The sequence below is a fragment of the Gossypium hirsutum genome, chromosome A02 (genome assembly GCF_007990345.1).
Source record: "Gossypium hirsutum isolate 1008001.06 chromosome A02, Gossypium_hirsutum_v2.1, whole genome shotgun sequence".
Taxonomy (NCBI): Eukaryota; Viridiplantae; Streptophyta; class Magnoliopsida; order Malvales; family Malvaceae; genus Gossypium; species Gossypium hirsutum.
Window position 1 is genome coordinate 12,711,566 of NC_053425.1, and position 8,809 is coordinate 12,720,374.

At 33.6% G+C, this 8,809-nt stretch overlaps 1 pseudogene; it reads left to right on the forward strand.

Moving 5' to 3' along the window:
• Nucleotides 1-927: 927 nt before the first annotated feature.
• LOC107951454 (probable methyltransferase PMT24) lies at nucleotides 928-5,083 on the forward strand (annotated as a pseudogene).
• Nucleotides 5,084-8,809: the final 3,726 nt, after the last annotated feature.

The following is an 8,809-nucleotide window of genomic DNA, read 5'->3' on the forward strand; positions in this document are numbered from 1 at the left end:
CCACACTTAATTGCAGGCAAATGTGGGTATTTTGTATGATCTTAGGCTAAACTTATTCACACATTTGTAAGTCAGATTTTGTTGTAATTAAGTATAAAAATTTAGATTAGAATGGTTGTCATTCATATTATGAGGTGGGCCCAGGGGTCATTTTATTGTCGGTGCAGTGTTAACAACTTTAACATCTCTCCACGTCTCATTAATAACATATGGCTTAAGATTTATTTTTTTCAATGCGATAGAAAAAGCATACATAAAAATAATATTTATTTTTTATTCAAAAATATCCAAAGTAATATAAATATTATACTAATAAAATAAAAGATATGAATTAAATTATTTTTTAAAAAATTATACATAATAATTTTAACAATATGATATGAATAATTTCGTTTGCAAAATTGTGATAAAACATATTAATTTGAAAATAAATTAAAAATTAATATTTTAATTGAAAAAGAAAGATGGAACATTTTTTTTTCAAAGGCATATTAGAAAATTTTGATGGGTTTTAAATTTTATAATTTTCGTCGTATTTTTGTTGGCAAAAGATATTTTGAAAAGAGAAGAATATTTTGAAACACAAGCATGTGCCGCAAAGTCAGCTGCTGGCTGCAAAAGCTGGACTATCAACTCCAATCATTTTTTATTATTATTATTTTTACTTTTATGTTAAATAAATAAAATCAAATAAATTTAAATAATAATTAAATCCAATTTAAACCGGATATTGAATTTGTGGGATATTTTCCCTACCCTACCCTACCTGAATTCATCCATTAGTCAAATGGGAAGTATTTAATATGCTTAATAATTACAGCAAAGTATTTCCAGATCTGTATGGGGGTCACTGGATCCAACTGTTCCATTTGCCTTTAGTAAAGATAGAATCCAGACAACCAAAACCCAACAATAAAGTAGTCTTCAATTTTGCATATAAATATATGTCATTTTCGGCTTCATCTTCATTTCCACTCCCTACCTCCGTCTTCTTTCAACAAAGACGGTAAAAAAATGAGCCAAAACGCGTAAATTCCTCCAAACCCAGATCCCTGCAACAATCCCATCAAAGATAACAAAAAGGTTCTGTCTTTAACATACTACTCAAGTTCTTTTTTCTTTTGGGGTTTTTTTTGAAACATTTTTTTGTTATTCATGTTTTGATCAGTTATGGCAATGTGTTATTTATGAGTTTTACATGTAACTAAAGTTTTTCAAAATGGTGGTTTTAAGTTACTGTTTGTGCTTCTTTTTTGCTGAGCATGCTTTAAGTTAAACTTCAATGGCCAAAGATTGAAAATATTACTTTTGAATGGACTATTTGGATCTGGGTTTCTTTCATAAAATCAAGATTTAATCTTTATTGGTGTTCAACAATAGATGCTGTTTTCTTCTGCACAAGGTCTAGGCTCAAATGTTCTCAAGCTATTGATTTTTCTTCAAGTTCAGCTACCATTAGCTTGTTTTTGGCATGTATTATTGTGCTTTCTGATTGCTAGATATGAATTATCTATCAGTTTGATTCAATTGTCTGTAGATTTGACTGTCTAGATCTACTTGATTTCGCTCTCGCTTGTGGTGCTGCTATCTTTCAGTTTAATTTACTAGATTATAAGGACAACTTATGTATGGATTCAAAAGTTGATTTGTGGTAATGATTGACTAGTGGTTATTGTTCTTCCAGCTATATGTAACAAGAAAAAGCATTTAAAAGAAAATGGCCATGGCGAAGTATTCAAGAGTTGATGGGAGGAAGTCGTCGAGTTACTGTTCAACGGCTGTTATAGTTGTGTTTGTTGCTTTTTGTTTGGTTGGGATTTGGATGTTCATGTCCTCATCTGTTGTCCCACTTGAGAATTCGGATTTGTCATCTCAGGAGACTAGAAATGAGGCGAAGCAAACACTGCAAGAAGGCGTTTCTAAGCAATTTGATGATACCTCAGGTGATTTATCGGAGGATGCAACAAGAGAAGGTGGCACTATGCCTGGTAAAGTATCCTTGAATACTGATGAGGAATCTCGAAAGTCAGTTGAGGAAAACCAGGAAGAAAATCATGGAAATGATAGTTCTGATGAGAAAACCGACTCAGGAAATGAACAAAAGACAGTGGATGGAGATGATGGGAGTGGAAATGGTAAAGATGGGGAGATGGATTCAAGAGAGGGAGAGTCAAATTTAGAGTCTGGACAAGCAGAGAATGAAGGTGGCGAAATGAATAACAATGTGCAGGCAGAATCAGAGGAGAACTCAGGTGAAATCAGATCTGAGTCAGCTGAGGGTGGTAAGAACAATGATGAAGAAGTAAGTGAAGATATAATAAAACATGTTGACAAAGAGGATATTTCGACTGAGGAAAATAACGAAAAGAATCAAGATGAGAACTCAGAACCAAGTGCCGTTGAGAACAGTGCGGAAAGCGAGGAAAACAATCAAACTTCAAACGAGATTCTTCCCACTGCTGCTCAGTCAGAAATTTTGACCGAGTCTACAACTCAGAATGGAGCTTGGTCGACTCAAGCAGAAGAGTCACAAAATGAGAAGAAATCGCAACAAGCTTCAATATCCAATGAAGAAAATGATCACCAGTGGAAAGTTTGTAAGTCAACTGCTGGGCCAGACTACATTCCATGCCTAGACAATTGGCAAGTTATCCGAAAGCTTCCAAGCACAAAGCACTATGAACATCGAGAGAGGCACTGTCCTAGTGAACCGCCTACATGTCTTGTCCCACTACCTGAAGGATATAAGCGCTCAATATAGTGGCCTAAAAGCAGGGATAAAGTAATCACCTTTCTATCTACTATGTCAGTAAGTGTGTGTTTTGTGTATTTACTTTGGTTGAAATTTATTTTTTTTGGTGGTCGGTGCAGATATGGTACTACAATGTCCCCCACACCAAGCTAGCAGAGGTTAAGGGGCATCAGAATTGGGTTAAAGTAACTGGTGAATACCTTACCTTTCCTGGTGGTGGAACTCAGTTTAAGAATGGGGCTCTTCATTATATTGATTTTCTTCAACAAGTAAGTACTGCATTGTGTATATACATATGTATATATATTTGCTTCAATAATGCAAAGTATTATTTTGTCAAACTGTGTAAAGCTGACCACATATTTGCTTCAACAATGCAGTCTGTTCCTGATATTGCATGGGGAAAAAGAAGCCGTGTGATACTGGATGTTGGGTGTGGGGTGGCTAGCTTCGGTGGCTATCTCTTTGAAAGAGATGTTCTTGCAATGTCATTTGCTCCGAAGGACGAGCATGAAGCCCAAGTGCAGTTTGCACTTGAACGGGGAATTCCTGCAATATTAAATGTGATGGGCACCAAAAGGCTACCTTTTCCTAGCTCTGTCTTTGATGTTGTGCACTGTGCACGTTGCAGGGTTCCCTGGCACGTTGAAGGTGCAATTTCATTTTCGTATTTTTCAGTGTTTAGTTATATACTGTTATATTCCTTTTCTGACATGGAGACACATCTGAGGCATATTTCAGGTGGCAAACTTCTGTTAGAGCTCAACCGTGTCCTCCGACCTGGTGGGTACTTCATTTGGTCTGCTACTCCAGTTTACCAGAAGCTCCCTGAAGATGTTGGCATTTGGCAAGGTAAAATATTTTATAATCTAGTAACGCATGTCCAAAGAGATAATGAGATATCAATTTATCTTTAAAATTCATTTTTTGATTTTGGGGCCTGTGGTTTTTTATGGCAGAGATGTCTCGGCTAACGAAATCGATGTGCTGGGATCTGGTGACTGTCAAAAAGGACAGATTGAATGCTGTTGGAGCTGCAATATATCAAAAGCCATCTTCCAACGACTGCTACAACAAAAGGTCTAAAAATGTACCTCCACTTTGTGAAGAATCTGATGATCCTAATGCAGCCTGGTAAGTGTACTCACAATTTTCACTAGGTTAAAGGAGCTTTTTTCTTAATGAAAATTCACTCTGAATTTTCTTGATGAAAAATGTTTGCAGTAATCCCATTGGATAATATTTTTTCGGTTTGTGTCTTCAGGAATGTATCCCTTCAGGCATGCATGCATAAAGTACCTGAAGATTCAACAGAGCGGGGATCCCGTTGGCCTGCACAATGGCCAGAACGGTTGGAACAAACTCCATACTGGTTGAATTCTCAGATCGGCATTTATGGTAAGGCTGCTCAGGAGGATTTCACTGCAGACTACAATCACTGGAAAACTGTTGTCTCTGAGTCGTATTTGAAAGGGATGGGAATCGACTGGTCTTCTGTGAGAAATGTCATGGATATGAAAGCTGTTTATGGAGGGTATTTCCATTTAACTCCTCTCTAGTTATGACAGTATTCATTAGGTTTATAGGTTCTTATTTTTATTGTGCTTCTATGCTCGGTTTATAGGTTCGCTGCAGCCCTGAAAGACTTGAAAGTCTGGGTTATGAATGTAGTTCCAATCGACGCTGCTGATACACTTCCAGTAATCTACGAACGTGGATTGTTCGGAATACATCACGATTGGTGTGAATCATTTAATACATACCCGAGAGCATATGATGTTCTTCATGCAGATCATCTCTTCTCCAGTATTCAGAACAGGTTTGCTATCTTCCTTGCTAAATTTCTTGCAGATGTTATTTCTCAACCAAGATTACCTCCCTGATATGACATTTGATTGACAATCCGCAGGTGCAAGTTGGTTACGGTAATTGCAGAAGTTGATCGAATCCTGAGGCCAGAAGGGAAGCTGATTGTACGAGACAAAACCGAAACGATAAGTGCGGTGGAGAGCATGGCTAAATCTCTACAATGGGAGATCCGAATGATTTATTCGAAAGACGGTGAAGGATTGCTTTGTGTTCGCAAGAAATTCTGGCGTCCCACCGTGGAAGAACCTATAAAGGCTGCCATTGTTTGAACACGATGCTAAACAGTACTCGTGTTTTCCACAATTAGGCATAATATTTTACATATTCTTTTTCGATTCACAAGCATGTTATAGTCTGTAATCCATTTTGGCAAGTGTAAAATTATATAATCGACTACGTTAGACTGAATCACAATTTTTGTATCAATTGTCCTTGATGGAATTAAAGTAGCTAGTTTCATTACCATTAATCTTGATGAAAATCAATTTCATTCATCATTATTTCTGTCTTAGAATGTTGCACCATAATTCTTTAGAAAAAGAGTCTAACATTGATTTGCAGTATTTTGTCGCACGATAATATATCAGCCTGACCAAACTCACGTTTGATGAATGTATTATTATTTGATATATTGATGAACAAATATGAATGGAGATCATTTTCTTTCTAAACTGGAAAAAGAAGCAAACTGTTTATAGTAATCAGATTATATTTAAAGTTTGGTTTATATACAAAATTAACTCTTATTTTAATAATTTAATAACAGTTTTTAATTGATTAACTAAAGTCTTCAGTGTTCACAAGACTATAATGGCACTGAGGATTCTGATTAATCAGACTGGTCATGTCATTTCATATATGCTTTCCAATTTTGCAAAGACAATCTTAACTCTTCTTGAATTTTTCCCTTCGATTTCTTTGTGAAGGATCTCAACATGGGGTATTGCTTTGGCATAGAAAATTATCACATCCTAATAAAAGCTTCGCTAAAAATGCATTCTTCAACAAATTTTCTATCATTTGCCGCTACTTCCTTTATCTAACAGTAGTTTACAGGTCTTCTATCATTCAAATTATAACATCAAACACACAATTTTAAGTGATAAAAATATCGTAATAATCACATAAATTTACTCTTATTATTATTATTATATATAATTGGTAGAGAAAGGGGTTGTCCAAGTTTAAACTATGGACATGGTGTTTAACAAGGACTTAAGAAATGAAAGTTATTTACTAGGGATGTAAGAGGGGTGGGTTCTACGGGTCCCGTCCCACTTCGCATCCAATTGGGTGAGGATAGGTACAGGTTTTGCGAGTCGTGGGGCAGAGATGGGGACAAAAGTTAGACTTGCTGTATGTGATGGGGCAAGCGTGGATATGACCTTGTACCCGCCTCATCTCCACCCACTTCGCCCGCCCGGCATAATATAATAAGCATATTTAAAAATAAACATTTATAAAAATTTAATTTAATAATTATCTTAATAATATTTTATTAATTTAATAGTATTTAATTTTTGCACTTGTGTTGCATTTGAAGACATTTATGATGTATTTGAAACATTGTTTGTATTTGGATGTTATATAAAAACTTTATTTTTTGAATTTTTTAAATTCGTGTTGAAGTTATATTTTATTTATCAATTAAAGGGTCGTGACGACTTTTTTTTTTTAATGGTGACAGTTGGAATAATGTCACATATGTGATGGAAGTTTGGAGGACATGTATTTCATACTTTTTCATTAAAAAATTAGTTTATATTTATTTAACTAATACTTATAAATGTATTTCATGAACTAGGTCACGGGGCGAGTATAGCGAGAACTAGGCAGATCTGAAGACCCACGTGGGTAGTAAGGCGAGATTGTTTTAGCCTTGCAGGTCGTGGGGAGGGGAAGTTTTTGAATTTTATACCAGCAGCAGTTCGCAGGGCGAGGATGAGATTGAAAATTCTTGACAATAGATGTGGATCAAGGGAGCACCCCCACACTCACCCAGCCAAATTAAGATCCCTGTATTTACCATTACACCAGTGGCTAGTGGCTAGTTACCGCAAAACTCAACTATTAAGACACAATGAGAAATTTTTAGGGTCTTTACCAACTTATGCACTATGGTTCTGATAATTAAGTTATTTGCATGGAGATTGGGTTGTTTTGATTCTGCTGATTTTAGTTATGTAGCCCGGGCTGGTAAGCTGGTTCTCTTACTCATTCTGGCCTTCAAATCTTGATGATTTACGGCTTGGGCTTGAGATTCATAGCTTTGTATTAGCTTATCATTGGTTGGATCGAATTTTTTTAAAATTTTTTGAATGGTCATCATAATAAAGCTTGCTTCGTTTTAGTTTTTATATTAATTTTTTATTTTAATTTTTTAGACTTATTTTAATAAAATGAGCTTTGTTTTATAATTTTTAAATATTATTTAAAGAAATTTCAAGATCTTTTTCATAACTATTTCTACAAAACAATAATTTTCAAGAATTATTTTCATTATTTTAAATATAAAATATTTTGTTTTATATTAAAAAATTAAAAGTAATTATATATTAAATAAAAAAACAAAATTTGGTTTGATTTCGGATAACCGCAATTTTTAAATTTGCATCCCATAAACTATCAAATACTTCGGTTCCAGTCAATTTTCGATTTGCTCAACCCTAGCTTGTGCTATCCCTATTTTATTAATAGAATGGTGTTGTTAGCCGAATTATTAAAAATACCCTTGAACTACTATCTTTATCTAAACAAGTACTTAACGGTTAGTAATTGATACATTGACAATGTATTTTTTTTTAAATTCCACAACTAGTCTTAAAAAATTAATATATTTCTTTTTGTAAATATAATTTTTTTAATATTTTAGTATACTATTATAAGACACTTGTCAACTCATTAACCCTTAATGGTAAATTTATTTTAAATTTCAGGCTATTATCTTAATTTATTATTAGTGCAATAAAAATTCTATACATATTTAACATCAATATAAAATTTAAAAGAGTAATCAAAATTTTCAAAAGAGTGATTAAGAGTGTTATGTATGTGAGAACTTTTAAGAAAATTTAAAATATTATTTTTTTACTTTAAATAAATTATATGTGAGAACTTTTAAGAAAATTTAAAATATTATTTTTTTACTTTAAATAAATTATTCTCAGCAAATTCACGTTAGCATAAAATGCAAATTAGTTTAAAATTTTAAAACATTTTACTTTAATATTAAAATCAATGACTGTAAAGGGTAAAAATTATAGGTTAGGGTTTATTTAACTACAAAAATAATATAAGGGTTTTGTCGTAACCATTTTTTTTGGAAAACGGGAATCAACTTAGATTTTTGGAAATGAAAACGAATAGAGGAGTCGCCACCAATCTTTTTTGATGAGGTGTGATCGGATCACCTTAAATTAATCATTTTAATAAAAGTTAAGATTTACTAAAACGATAATTTTTGGTCTACGAAAATCAGAAAATGAGTTCGGGAGTCGGTTACGCATGAGGAAGGATTAGCACTCTCGATACGCCCAAAATTGGTACCTAGTTGATTAATTAGTGTCTTAGTGTCGAAAATTTGAAAACTTGAAAGAATTTAAAATACGATCCCTCTTTGTAAAGAAAATGCTCAAATGTTAAAGACCTTCTCGTCTCACAATATAAAATGTCACATCCAGTAAGTTAGGACACGACATCTTGAATTTTCGAGAGCGAGCTTGCCTTTTATATAAAAATTCGTGTATTTCAAAAGGTTATTCAGTTAGTTAAGGTGAACGAGGAAAATCGAAACCCAGTAAGTTAGGGCACGTTTCCTCAAATTTCCGAACACCGAATATTGCCTTTACTTGCAAAAATCTTATTTCGAGGTAACAAAATGTCATACCCGGTAAGTTAGGGCACAACACCTCGTATCTCCGAGAATAAGCATTTTTCAAAACTCATGTCGCGATTTAAAAGAGTATTCCGTTATTTAGGTTAAAGGAGAAAAATCAAAACCCAGCAAGTTAGGGCACGATTGTCTCGAATTACCAAATACGGAATATTACTTTTATGAAAGAATTATTATTGGGTTGGATATAGTGACAATAATAATAATATTAAAGTAAAGTAAATAATAATACTATATATAAAAATATATATATATGTATATAATAGAACTACACACTACTATATAATAATAAATAT